We start from the raw sequence: 15,545 nt of genomic DNA, 5'->3' as shown, positions 1-15,545 counted from the left end.
TAAGATATTACAAACAAATAACACTTCACCAACTGTAGCTGAATTTGCCTCAGTTGGACTCGCTTCCTTTTTGGAGTCATCATTCTCTTCTTTTCTTTTCCAACAATCTTTCTTAAGATGCCTTGCTTTATTGCAATACCAACATTTTCCCTTACTCTTTTTGCCTCTTGACTTGAATCTAGATTTATCTCTTGAACCTTCCCCTTTTTCTGTGGAACGACCTTTAGCCACAATTGCTTCCGATGTGGAGGTTTCTATATTAGACTTCATTTGCACCTCTTCAGACAAAAAAGCTCCCACAACATAATCAAATTCAAGGAAGTTAGTTGTACTAAAACTAATAGAAGTAACTAAGTGATTCGAGGATTCAGGCAAAGAACATAAGAATGTAACTGCTTTGTCTTCATCATCGATTTTTACATCCATACTACCAAATTGACAAATTAGAGTATTGAAAACATTTAAATGATCAAGAATTTTTATACATTCCTTCATTTGCAAGCTATACAGTTGCCTCTTCAAGTAGATTTGATTTGTCAAGGATTTTGTCATATAAAGACTCTCCATTCTACCCCATAAACCTGCAATTGTATCTTCTTCAACAATATTAAAAAGAACACCCCATCTGCCAAACACAATCGGATTGTGCTTAGGGATCTCATATCCAAATCTTCCATCTAATGCCTTATGCAATCTCTGCTAGACTAACAAGTCACGTGTCTTGAGCTTCCATAGCTCAAAGTTGTTTTTGCCATTAAATTTCTCCACCTCGAATCTTGCATTTGAAACCTTTGCCATTTGATGCTGCAAAAAATTCAACACCAAATTCTAACACAACTACTATAAAAACGAAATTGCTTTGATACCACTTGTTATGGAAGCGGAAGCATTAACTAGAAACAATATACTTACAGCACAAATTAGATGCAAAGAAATAGTAAAAGAAATATAAAATAATAACAATAGAAACGACAGTACACAAATATACGTGGTAAAACCTTGACAATATGTCAAGGAAACATCCACTGTAACATCCAGTTTTTCCAAGTCTAAATTAACATCTAACATAAGCATAGAATACAGTTATAACTTTGATTTCATAGGAAGGCAGTTACATCATTCATGTTCATGTGAAGAAGATTTACCGTTAAAATCAGTTAAACAAAAATTTCTTATCCACTTACTTGAAATACCATTAAATGAAATAACTTCAGGAATTGAAATCATATACCTTGGAAAACTGAGACTAAAAAATCATCTAAGTATGCTTCTGCAACCACCTGAGTTAGTCCACCAATACTCTAACAATTTCTCAAATCAACTGCTATCTCAAAAATCAATTGATGAATACCACTAAATACCAATATAACTTAAATTAGGGCATCACATATCATCTTACCAATTAGGGCATCAATTACCATCGGTTTATTTAGGGCTTCTGGTAATGCTTTACCACTTAGGGCTTCCGCAGCCACGGATTCAATTTAGGGCTTCCGCGACAACGGATTTTATCTAGGGTTTCCGCGATGACGGATTCAATTTAGGGCTTCCGCAACCACGGATTCAACTGGGGTTTTTCAATGCCACGGATTCAGTTAGGGCTTCCAATATCACCATATCAATTAAGGTTCCAGCCATCACACGATCAATTAGGGCCTCGGAATTCTTTTCCTTAGATTGCTTATCTGTGACAGTTTCTCAAGATTAGATAAATACTTATATTCAATATTCATTTATATGAAAGTAAAATGATGATAACAATGAAATACTTCAATTAAATCTTACCTTCTCATAAACAAAATGATAATACCTATTTTTGATAAACAATTGAATGCATGGCTTATCTCTCTCTGATGCATATCCGACATCTTGAGAGAGGTGAAACATTGTCAGGGGCTTTACCACCCAACCTCGGACCACAATATGTCCCCACACGATCTCCAATAAGAAAGGCCCTCCCTACCCGAAATTGACAGGGAACATCTTACCATCCACTGGGCATCATGATATATAACACTCTTGACTATACATTCACAACTCTGCCTATATTCTATATAGCTTGATGGAGACTTTATATGTGCCTTCAACACTTAATGACGCATTTGATCGTTTCCTCATGGGCTATTTCAGTTGCTCTGTATACACGACATCTTCTAAATCCCTACCTTATATAGCTCGCAGACTTCATTTGATACTTGTAAGTTTTAGTTGTCTGTATGTTTGGTTCGTGATGAATAATACCTATGACTAATGTGTTGCCACATTTTAATAGCTACCAAGATCTTTATATACCCCAGTCACCACAATAATGACAAGTATGCGATATTCTCAGTCCTCAGGTATACAAGTCGCTAAATGTGGCTTAGCATTGGTATGATGCCCCCATTTAGCTCCTATACCCAATTGTTGCGGTTGATCCTTTGTCCGCTAAAAGTCGCAGTTTGTGTTGATAATGAATCGATGGCATGGTGTGAACTCTCACGGTAATCATGTGCAATATGAATCAAAATTTGTATATCAATTATGGAATTCGCTGTTGGATTGTAATATATTCTTCGGACTGGACATGAGCATACCATTATCGTGTCCTGTGAAGAGGTGTTGAATCCTTGCATAACCGCTATTCTCTGCCGCTAATAGCTCCTATTCACCTTCCGTTCCTGAACTGTTACCCACAACATGATAAGGAAGTTCGATGAACATGAAATTAATCGCTGAGTTATGTTATCTTGGTCTGGCGGTAATGGTTTTAAAGACTGAAGAAAAAGATCTCCCCTTGAAACGACTATGGAAGTCTAATAAAATAATAATAAAGTGCCTGACTCTAAGGCTTCTCACCGTTACAAGAAACTATACGAATTCCACTCAATTCAAATACTTTTAAAAGGGAAATAAAGTTTGAAAAAAAAGATAATTACACAATTCAAATTATCAAACAATTAAATCGATCTCCCCGCCAAGTATTATCATTAAAAAAGAATATTAAATCAAACAGCAAAGAGTTGGAAAGTTATAATTCGGGAATTATAATAATTGAAATGTTATTATAATTTGAACATTATTAAAGTCTTATAGGCAACATTACTTTATTAATTATTAAATTTTAATAAAGCCAAATCATTTCATATTTAAAAGCACGCACTTAAATATTTATTAAAAATAATATAACAAAAGATAAATTAAAATCCTTTAAGATACAATTTATATTTAAACTCGATTATTTTAATTAAATTACTAAATAACTCATGCGAATCCCACAGATGTAATTCTCTTTCAGATCGTTGGGTCTTTAATCTGTCTGCCAGTGATGGTGATGCCCTGCCAAATTCTTTTCTGACAATGCTTCCACCCCTTCAACATGCTCCCTGCAAGGAATTCCTACTTGATTAAATTATAAATTCTTTAATCTTAAATAATCATAACAATTAACCTTTCATCTTAATTCCATGAATTTGCAATTAACGATCAACTAACATGTCATCTTCACTTGAAATCATAACGACCAACTATCTTACCATTTCGCCAAATTATATCAAATTAAACTGCCAACTGATTTCATGCGAACCTCAACGGCTATATTTCAAGCTAGGTCAAAAATGGGGATGTAACATCCACGGGGCAAGTATTGTTATTCTTATTGCTCAGAAGAAACTCGTTACATCTTCAACTTCACAAATGCTGCTGCAATATTTCTATTTAGACATTGATTATGCGATGTATCTATTGACAACAACCACTGCATATGAAATATCTGGTCTTGTACATACCATCACACACATTAAACTTCCTACTGCATTTGCATAAGGTACACGAGACATATAATCCTTTTCTTCCTTAGTACTAGGACATAAACTTGAAGAAAGCTTAAAATGGGAAGCCAAAGGGATGTTAACAAGTTTCACATTTGCATACCGAATCTGATGAGAATCTTCTCCACATATTTCTTCTATGATAACCAAAGCTTCCCATGTTCCATGTCTCTATGTACCTCTATACCCAAAATGTGTCTACATATTGTCAAGGAAACATCCACGGGGCAAGTATTGGTATTCTTATTGCTCAAAAGAAACTCATTATATCTTCAACTTCATAGTTGGTGCCGCAATATTTCTATTCAAACATTGATTATGCCTTCACAAAGAAGAAATAAATATAACCTCTTGAAGATAAGAGACATAGAATAAAACTCGATTTATTCCTCAAAAACTTAAAGTTTCCTTTTGAAAATAAAAACTGTTCTTTTTTTAAAATAAAATAAAAGATTGTTTTCACAATCTTGTTTTTCTGCTTTTCTTCAATTGTTGTCATTATCTAACAATGTCATTGGATTGGGAAGAACCAATTAATGCATCAAATAGTAAAGAGAATGATCTATCCAATCATTCACAAGCAGTGATGGAAAGGCTCTTAAATGAGCTGCTCTTCAAAAGCTCACTACTTATGATAGTCTCAGGAAGAGCATTCTCAGTGAAGTTGTTGCAACTGAAATTTCAAATACGAGAATATTGAAGTCACAACACTTTTCACTGAAATGCAGAGGACGTTCATTCATAGAGTAGCGCTTTCTTTCCAAATTCAGAGAAAGAGTAGAGAGGTAAAATTAAAACTCAAATCCTTTTGCAGTAATGGCATTCAAAACAAAGAAGGGTGATAATAATAAAAATGGGTACAACTACAGTGGGGATTGAGTTGCCAAGTATAGAGGTTTGGTTCAATCACTAAACTATTTTCTTCTTGGTCCACCTAGATCTAGGAAAACTACATTGCTAACAGCTTTGGCTGGAAGACCTGATCGCTGTCTCAGGGTAGCTTGAAGCTCTACTTGTTTTATAGAGCATTGAGACTCTATTTGTTGTTTAGAGAAGCTCTGCTCATTCAGACTTATTCAAATGTTTACATACATTTATTGTCTTCATTTGGTCCCATATTAATGCTAAGCTGATGTTGGTGATGACAACAACTTGTATCTTTTTATCTATTTCTCACAGAGAAAGCAATCCTATGCATTTCTATAGATGCCAGAACCGTGACCTGCAAGGGACACTTGTTAACAGTGTTTGTACCTCAAAGAACTTCTACTTACATTAGCCTGCGAGATTTGCACAACGTGGAAATGACTGCAAGGGAAACAGTAGATTTCTCTAGACGATGTCAAGGATTCAAGTCAAGATATGGTGGGTTTTTGTGCAAGCATTGTGTTTCTCTCAATCTTGTAAGCATATTCCATACTAATATTTTTGTTCTTTGCATACCCACTGCAAGAAGTTTTGAGACATGAGAAGGAAGTAGGCATCAAACTAGATCCATTTATAGATGTATTTATGAAGGCAAGTACTTCTCCCAGAGCATGGGCTTTATTAAATGTTGCTCAATAAATTGTTTGCTTTATGGTTTCAGCCACTTATTGCATATTGAAAGTTGCACAATGGCTGCAGGAAACAACAATTGAAGGGCAGAAGACTAGCCTTGTCACAGACTATCCATTGAGGATTTGTCTTAAAAAATTCTATATCAAGAGGTACAAATTCTTTCAATGTTTTGAATTTTAGATTATTCATCTAGTTAACCGGACCCTTATGTGTTGTAGCTTCTAGGACTAAATATTTGTGCTAACACAATGATAGGAAATCAAATTTTTTGCTTTGACTTTTATGGAATTTGGAAAGAAAGCTTTTAAAAAGAAATTGATTTTGGATAATATTGTGACAACTACCAAATGATTCATTATGCTGAAATGAACATTTTTCCCCAAATTTACTTTTCAAAATTCATTCTAATGTGGAATAGATGAGTTCTACATTTGTACGGCTCATCAATATCTTTTGGTTGGGGAGTTTATTTAGCAATGGACATTGTTTGCTGGAACTCTTTTGTTTTAATCCTGCATTGAAAAAGTGATATGTTGTTTTTCCTTTTGTTTGTGGTGGAGCTTAGGATTCTCAATTTCCTTGTGTATCTATTTCACTGATCCAACAAAGGACCCCAAGGATTATCTTCCTAAGCACTCCAAGATAATGCTTCTTTACATCCTTTCAAAATCTATCTGAATGCATGTAATATACTCCTTTTGCTGTCTTTCCAGCATATTTCCAGCTTCTAGGACACTTCTGTCATTCCCAAATTATGATTCCAAATCTAGATGATCTCCATCTTTGACGAATTGTAACCATGAGCTCTCCCCTCCTTCTAGATAGGCTTGGCAGCCCAATATCCCTAATAGTAGATACACAGGAACATTATATTTGTAATTCATTTGAACCAGACAGTATTACAAAATCTAAATTAATAATTTTATTGACAAGAATTCAGTAATAGTAACTTCAGCTCTGTAGGAAGTGAAGGCTCAACCATAAATAACTATGAAAGCGTTATAGAGGTAACAGAGTTTTAATGATTACATTTCAAGGCCAAATTTTCTAGAGTACAAAATTGTTTGTATTGTAGTATCAATTTTGATGACATTTGAGTGTAAACTGTCCATACCAGTCACAAGACCTATTTTTAGTTTGGATCTTAGTAAAGAGAGTCAACAAGATTCTTATAATATGCCATCCAGTATCTTGCTTCTTAGCTCCTTATTACTTCCCATAATGAATCAAGGTATTAAACATGATCAACTTAATTTTACGTTGGTATTACTCAACATGCAAGAATTGTGAAATATGACATTACAAAAGGAGGTTGAAAATGATATTTGAAGTTTCACAAAAGCAAGCTGGGAAAATCACCGTCAAGCCAATTACACTAATTCTGTGATCGCAGATAAATTTCTAGAAAGCATACTTTTAAAGATTTCTGAATATGAGATGTTCGATTGGACAGTAGTTTTTTTTTTTTGGAAGGAATTTTTACCTAGGTTAGTTGAAATTTTTGCCATCTAAAGAAGTTTTGACAGGTTGTGCAACAATAATGTCTAATTCAGCATACTCAGAGTTAGATTTCGATTCTTCATCACCCCCTCATTGTAATTGGTTTCTTATGTCAAAAGAGATACATGTAATTCAGCATACTAGTGCACATGGACGAAATCCTCAGTGTCATTTGCAACAAATTGGCTGTACTTGACAAAGGGTTCAAATGGCATAGATTTAAAGATAGCCAAGAAGGTGTAGCCTTGGGCTTCTCTGGGCAAAATACAAAGCCATCTTGGGCATTTACTGGGCCTGGTTGGTAGAGATGGTTCTGAAAAAACCCAGTAACTTAGGTTTTTGTTTTAGAAGTGCTAATTCAATTAAATAGAAACAACATTCCAATTAGTCTAAATATATCACTGTTCTCTGTCATAAAGCAACAACAACTTTCTAGGCTCTACAATCTTATTTTGTGAAGTAGCTTAGAGTTAAAATGGCGAGGTGGTTTAATTTTTTGAGTAACACCAGCAATGGAGGAATTACTTTAGTGATTTTGGTCATTAGTGTTATGATTAGAATTATTCTTGTCTAATATTATTTGAGGTCTTGGCAAAACTTGGCAGTCCCAGCAGAAGCTATCGCCTGACTTATTAATGTAGTCAAGGGATTTAATTTAGATGTAAAATATATCTTTTCCACTAACTATTAATATGGAAAGCATGAATCTACCTCAAATCAAAAAAAATCATTTTCTTCAAAAAATGATATTAGTGTAAGATTCTCCATTTCTGAGATAACTATATGACCTTGATCATCTCATTAAGCTAGACATTTGATTTGATACAATGAATTAATAGGATATCTTTACCATCCTTTCCATAGCTAGAGATATACTTTGGATTCATGTTTTGCATCAATTGGTTTGGAAGTCTGAGAAAGAAAAAATTATTACAGTTTTTTAAAGTTCAAATTTTTTTATTTTTTTTTTTCAAATATAATTGATTTGTAGCATTCTAATTGACGAGTTTGGACTTTTTGATCTTTAAAAAAATAGTCAATTTGATGTTATCTAGCACAAAATTAAACTGTTCACCAAATTTTAAATTTTATATGCACACTATCATATATATTACACACAATTTACCTAGAAGGCAACCGATCAAATCATTAATATAGTTATAAAGTTTTCTTTCATTTTTTATATAACACTGATAGACCTACACAGTAGCATACAGAATGTGGAGACATCCAGGACACTCAAATAGCAAGTAGACGACTGAAATTGGCAATCCTGCCCCATTAAGGAAAACAAAAGGCAGAACCAATCACATACTATAATCAACAACAATCTCAATTACTCAGTCACATTGAATATTGTAGTGGATAGGAAAGCATGCATGGCATTGCAATTACATCGTAAATTCAATACCATAATCGATGAGAAATGTTCATTGGAACCAAATACTACCATTAAATCTCATTGCATGGGATGCCTTCTGCCTGTCTACTGCTCTGGAATTCCAGTCAACAATATTCAATACCATAATCAATGAGAAATGTTCATTGGAACCAAATACTAACATTAAATCTCATGGCATGGGATGCCTGCTGCCTGTCTACTGCTCTGGAATTCCAGTCAACAATCAATAGACTCTCTGTAGATGTATTGCTCACATGTAATCGCCAAAGTCAAGGGACGTGCATCACTTTTTTCTCTCTATTCAATTATGTACTTAATTCCAGAAGGAAAATTGAAGAGTACTTAAAGCTTTAAATAGGTCTGTGCAATTAGGTCCATGCCCTGCTCCTTTTCATTAGAGTTCTTTCAGGTGCAATATGATCTGTGTTTTCCTTATATGAGTTTTTCTCTAATTATACTGGGAGGTGCTTGTACTACAATGCAAATCACAGTTGAATAATTAATCTGTGCTGTGGAGTTCATATTGTTCTGTTTATGTTAGTGTTATCTTTCATAGTTGTGACTACTCTGTATCCTAAATGTTGTATCCATAGGCCACAACTAATGGGGTAATCATTGGTCATCTCTGCGTTATTATAGTTTAACAGTAGCAAGCAAATTGATAATGTTGAGTGGATCAGAAATTGAAGTGCAAAAACAATTCAATGATATCATAGTACATCTTATTTTTCATACAATATTTGGAAGATTTTTTCAAAGGGAAGGCATATATTTTAAATGCAAACCAAATAGAAGATTCCTGCAGTTGAATCACTTTGTAGTATTTATATTCCATGTTTCAGGTGACAAACTTCAATGAGTGTAGAATTTTCAATCTTAAAATGTACGACTCATATATATGAGACCATTTTGTATTTATAGTTTGTTAGGGCAAAACTTACTTTAGATTATGTAAAAGAATTCATCAATAATTCAAATTTAACTTTTATTATTTGTTTGTTCAGTTTTTCCTCTTTTTTCTTGATCAATACTAGATTTGTGGACAACACATTTGCTAATACAGTCCATTTAAATGAATTAGCAATGTAACTGTCAAATTCATAGCAATGCATGCATTTCTGAAGATTGTATCTATTCTCATTTGAGGGCATATAAAGAGGTGGACTCTACTGTTTTCCAAAGCATCAACACTTTGCATCATACTCCAACCTTCTCCTGTGCCTTCCAGAAACTCCTAAATATATTAGAACTTGCAGGTTGCACATGAGCTTTCTCACCGCCACAGAAAAGTGCCCAATTGAGGAGTAGGGCTCTTCTCTTTAGTTGAGGTACCTATAAATTCCCTCCTTCCTATTTGGATGAAAACTTCGCATTCAAGCATGAAACTTCTGCTATCTTCGGCAGGGACTTGGCTGCCCTGCAGCTCTTGTTAAATAATGGGGAAACGTCAATCCCATTACACAAAAGTGCAGTCTCTCGATTTCGTGGTTGGATATTCAAAGAAATTGAACCATGAATCTGGAAAAGTGCAGCAAGACATTGAAGATGGTGAAGGAAAGCATTCACTAGAGTGGTTAAAGATGTTAATTAAAGACAATCTTTTAATTTTGTCTTTAATACATTTAATACTTGTTTTATATTTAAATTATATTTTCTAATTTTTAATTAGCTCAAGTTAAAGACAATGCCTAAAATCAGATTTCTTAAACATAACTTTTCATTTCCTCCTCTTTCGCGGGCACTCAACTCATTCTTCTTCTGTTCTGAACAACTTCTAAGCCACCGATAAATCATGGAATTGCAGTTATCAACGACAGAGTTGGTTCAGTTTGGTTTTTGGATCTTAAGGACGTTTATGCCACAGAAACATTATATTTTCAATTTTCTACAGGGTATATGCTCCACAAACACTATATTATGGATTTTCTATACTCTAGCCATTTTGATTCTATCTGCAAACTCTTCAATTGGGTTGGACAGAAACCCAGATCTGCAGTGCAAACAGGTAATCTGTTTCCCGATCTAAATACGCATGCTGATATCTTATGTTTTGGTTTTATAACATGGGTAAGTACAAATTTTCAATAATACTTTATCCCTTGCTCTGTTCTAGGTTATGCAAGATAAAAAATCCCCTTTATTTAATTTCCTCTGTCACTGCTTTTTAAATTTCTTTCTATTGCCAAAGAATCCCTCTTTGGTCTTTATGGCCTATTTGTCTTAGTTGGATTTGCATTGGATCTCTATTGGGTAAGTACAAATTTTGGATAATCCTTTATCCTTTACTTTACTTTATTATTTAGGTTATGAAAGACAACAGACCTGTTTATTACTTTCGAATCGTCTTTTCCCAGCTATCCTATGGATTTCCTTTTAAGCATAGCATTATTTTCCTCTTTCTTCTTTGCACTATTAGCTCAAAAATTTATATAGATTTGCTGCAGCATATTTAAAATGGTCTGTTTATAATATTCATCCTCTTCATGTACGGAGTTATTCAATTTGTATTCTTGTTTTTCTCGCATATCTGTTCTTCTAGGAATTCATAGGCTGTATTTTCCAACACTATCACCCATACACAGTGCAGACCAATAATGTGGAAATAACTTAAGTAGAAGTCACTTGAGTATATGTCAGAAATTTTTGAAATTATATCAAAATAGATAGTATCTTGTTCTCTTCTAAGATTATAAATTTTAAAAACAATATGTTTGCAAATTGCCACAGAGCACAAAATTCCCTAAACTGGTGGAGAAACTTTCAATGCTCCAAGACCAGCTTGAAGCTTATATCTATATACGAGGAGCTCCCATTTAATAGATATAGATCTATTTTACTTCAGTAACTTGTACTTTCTATTTCTGTAGTACTGTTCTTAGAATTAAAGAAAGGATGCAAGCCCCTTTATGGAGCCTACTATGAAAAATCCAATTAGTTGAACTTGAACTTCTCAATTTCTCTCTATAAATAAAGTTCTAGCTTTTAGTTTTCAAAGATTCTAGCCATCCCTGCCAAATGGTAGGGATTTACTAATGCAATATCAATTCAAATTTTTGTACAGTTCTTAGGACTTCATACATATATCAAAATCTAATGCACGCTTGAACTATTGTGATCTGTTTATATATATATATCAATTTTCGTACTTAAATCTGTAGTACACTGCAAGAGAAAAGTATGAAGAAAACATAATGTTGTGGGGAGTTATGAAGAAGATAGCATCAAAAGTTTCAAATTATGTAGAAAAGCTCTTACATTTTGATCAAGAACTTCTTGAAAATATTTTGTATGTATTTGTCACAAGGGGCTTTTCAGGAAGATCACTTGAAGCAATTACTAATATCACTTGAAGCAATTACTAATATGGACTATGAGAATATGTTTATGGACAAATTTAAGTACAAATAGGTTTATTTAAAGTTTAAAGTATCATAGAAACCTTGCTATGAATAAGAAACTCGCAAAGTACAAATTCCAAGAAGAGAACAGGCAATGGCTTATAAAGATCAACAAGGCTGGATTAAATATCTACTTATATTGATTGTGGAGTGTGAAGAGAAATGCTTCCATGCTGAGATTCCACATGCATTACATGTCACCAATAGACCTCTTGTTTAGATTAAGCAAGGTTCTCAGATACTATTACCTCTTGAATCAATGTGCGCATATAAGGGGGTCATTGAAAAGAGTAAATGCATCCAACCCTTTGCGCAATCACTTTGTCGTTGCTACACTTTCAAGGGTGACGTTGAATCCATAAAATTATGTTGTTCCAATTCCAATCAATTGTTAGATTGCAAGTGTTCTAATCTTACATATTATAGTATACTCTATGTGGATTATGAAGATAATAGGATAAAGAAACGTCTTTAGAGTGTAGATCCACATAGCTTCCCATCTCTGAAGAAACTCTAAAAATAGAAATAAAGTTATATTATGTGTCTGTATGCAAAAACAATTAATTGAGTATTGCAGTTGAAAATCCAGACCTGGTCTAGAACTAATCGATCTCCTGTCCTTTCAATTGGTCGGGGTCCCTCAGTGTTCTGCGGATTCACCACTGATTGAATCAGTTTCCTATAAACCCATAATTATTCACCATCTCCTAATGAATCACCATGACTGACCAAGACTATTGTTAGCGTTCTTAATCTAAGCCTAAAGGTTATACAGGTTTGATATGTTTGTAAGTACCTTTTTTTGTGACGCATCTAGGTATGGCTATCCTAAAATGATTGATAGCAGAGGCCGCTCCAAGCACTGGAAGAGGAGAAGGTAATTATTTTTTTGACTATCCCATTGGATGCTTTGCTCAAATATCTAGGCTTTGCGATGTTATGTAGGATGCTCTAATTTCCAGCAAGTTCTCCCAAGATGGGTCTGTGAACCTATTTTTTTAACTTGAAATAGATTTTTATCTTTTCTTTGGTTTCTAATTATTGGACACGAAGTAAAAAAATATTCCAAAGTGATTTTTACTCCTAATATACTGCGTGGTGATGTCCTAATTTAGGTGTAGATGTTCTTGGTCAAAGCATTGCAATTCTCCTGTCTAAGAACATCAAAGCATTGCAATTCTCATGTCTGTCTTTCTGATTTCTCTTCAATTCTCTAGATATGTAAAAGGGGCATGTAATGAGCTATAACTATGGCTTTTTAGAAAATGAAGAAATTAGTTACACAGGGGACTGTTTGCAGATGAAAATGAAGCATGGCTTTAAGTTTTTCATGCGTTAGTAAAGAAATTGTCTCCTCTTGCATCACTCTCCCCTATGCGCATCATCACCATCTTCCTCAATGCTCGTGCTCTTCCTATTTTCCTCTTGCCCAAATATATTGTCTCTGGACTTTAGATTTTGTACTTTAGATTCTGTCTAAAACTATATAGCCTTACCCGTCCCTAGATGTTCTTTCAGTCATTGATATTTCATCTCACATCAGAGAAATTGACACTGTTTAGGAGAGGGAAAGACACACTAAAGTGGATGAAAATCAAAGTACAAATCTATAGAAATTTGGATACAAATAATAATTTTTTAGAAACATGCTATGTGTGTAAAAGGAGGATTATGATTTACATGCAACGTATGCCAAGGAGGAAGTGATTTAAAAATGAAATATATTAATTTAATATAATATAAGGTTGCCACTAAAGTCTACAGGCAACCAGCACAAGTAGATGACCACACAACTCAAGCATGAAACCATGTAGCTCAAGCCGTCAACCAAGTGGCTCAAGTAGAGAACGTAGCTCAAGCACACAACCAAGTAGCTCAAGCCGTCAACGTAGCTCAAGCAAATAGCCAACTAGCTCAAACAAACAAACAAGAAGCCCAACTAGAAAACCAAGGAATTCAACCAAGTAACCAAGTAGCTCACCTAGACAACCAAGTAGCTCACCTAGACAACCAAGTACTTGATGAAGATCTAATGAATAATAAATACCTTGATACACATTTCATTCCAATTCTCTATTTCTTATAGTGAACCTCCAAAATCCATACGACCTTGATCATCAACCTTTGACATCAATGACAAAATATTCAACAAATATTGTCATTTTTTTATTATCCCTGTTCTGAGATACTACAATTGTGGAGTGTTGATAGTGTGTCTCGCAAGGTTCTTGAGGATAATTGGGAATGTCTTGGTTCCCAGGAAGAATGGTGTATTCATGAATAGTTGAGAATGTATCAATTCATATGTATTAATGAATACTAAGGAAATCCAAGGATATATTCAATTAGGTGTTTCCTTCATGGTTTGTGATATTTGGGTGGTTGTTTGTCCCAAACTAGTACCATTGTTCCTACATCTGTTCAGAGTGATGTAATAAGGGGGATATTTTAAAATATATTACATTAATAGTTAATTAATTGAGTAAGGTTGTTGTAATTAGTTATTTGTTAGATAGAGAAGTTTTTGGTGGCTAGGTTGTTGGTTCTGTGGGAAAATGACTTTATAAAGCCATTCCTTGAAATGTTTTGTTCAATATATCATATTCCATCATTATATTATTACATAATTTTTCGCTTCGATCATATTGTAATCAATTCTTATGCATTGTGTGATGAATTATAATATATCCTTATGCTTGATTGCTACATAAACTATATTTTTGAGTGCTATGAAGTTTGATTGTCTTTGTTTAAAATTAGAAGATTAAACTTATGAATATTAATTTAACATTAAAAAATCTCTACAGCATGGCTGATTTCACATGTTTCTACAGTTGATTATACCATTGCAGGAAAGTCATTACGCACTCAAATTTCTATCTATGCGAATTTTGAAAAACCTCGTGCATATGAAGCAAGGGAGGAAAATTAGCAGTTCTGATTTGATAAACAAACTTTGCTTTTTTTTGGCATTATCACGTTATTGGAAATTTTAGCAGGTATTCTTGGTTTCACCAGGATGAAAATTTGCATAAATAATTTTTTTTTCAATTATCATAGTTCACAATCTTCATCAATAATAAAGTCTGTTGTTGCCGATGAAGCTATAGATAAATGTCTTCGACCTTGGATGTTAAGATCCTATTTTCAATCCTGACAAAGATGTGGCTTGGTATTCCTGTTAATGAGGAAATAGTGATTTATTAGCATTATGGATGAAAAATATCCCCATGGTTGTTTCAAACTCATTTCATGTATAATGCACTCCATTGCTGAATGGTATCTAATAATTTGATTCAAAGAATTTCCATATCTTAAATAATAGTATTTTAAGATAGCAGAGAGTTTGTGGTCTTACTGTTTTCTGTCCACCCTGAAGTGTTCATATACAAATTACATACGTAGTTATCACAAGAAGCATTCTTTATCATTTAGAAGGACTCTGGAAATATCACGTCAGTTATTCAAAATAATTGTTGTGAGGCAATAGTTTCCTACATATTGTTTTGTATTGGTGAATTTTTATTATAATCCTCTTTTAGCCAAAAATAACTCTACAGATGATGCATCATAGTCTCATATGCAACATAGGTACAGACAATTATGTTGCCAACTACTTAACATTACTCCTAAATTCCTAAATATATAGCTATGTGACTTGTGAATTAGCAAAAATGCTAAATGGTGTTCTTAAATTTTGTCATCTTAAAACAAATATTGAACCAGGGAAATTCATCTATTTTAAAAGGAAGACCATTATAGAAGAAGGGTAGGTTATAATTTCAATTTCCTAAATAAGTTTAAATATGAGCTTTAACAAATATATATATGAAATAAAAAATATGAGCTATACAAGTACAAGTAAAACCAATTGAA

The 15,545-nt window shown here is 33.7% G+C and overlaps 1 protein-coding gene across 5 annotated transcripts in view; it reads right to left on the bottom strand.

The window, feature by feature from the left end:
* Positions 1–15,545, bottom strand: part of LOC149555158 (steroid 5-alpha-reductase DET2-like) — a 59,693-nt gene that overhangs the window by 43,506 nt on the left and 642 nt on the right. The gene's annotated exons all lie outside the window — the stretch shown is intronic.

The sequence above is a fragment of the Cupressus sempervirens genome, chromosome 5 (genome assembly GCF_028749045.1).
Source record: "Cupressus sempervirens isolate cs-2001-9-10 chromosome 5, ASM2874904v1, whole genome shotgun sequence".
Taxonomy (NCBI): domain Eukaryota; kingdom Viridiplantae; phylum Streptophyta; class Pinopsida; order Cupressales; family Cupressaceae; genus Cupressus; species Cupressus sempervirens.
This window is presented reverse-complemented; position numbering and strand designations above follow the sequence as displayed.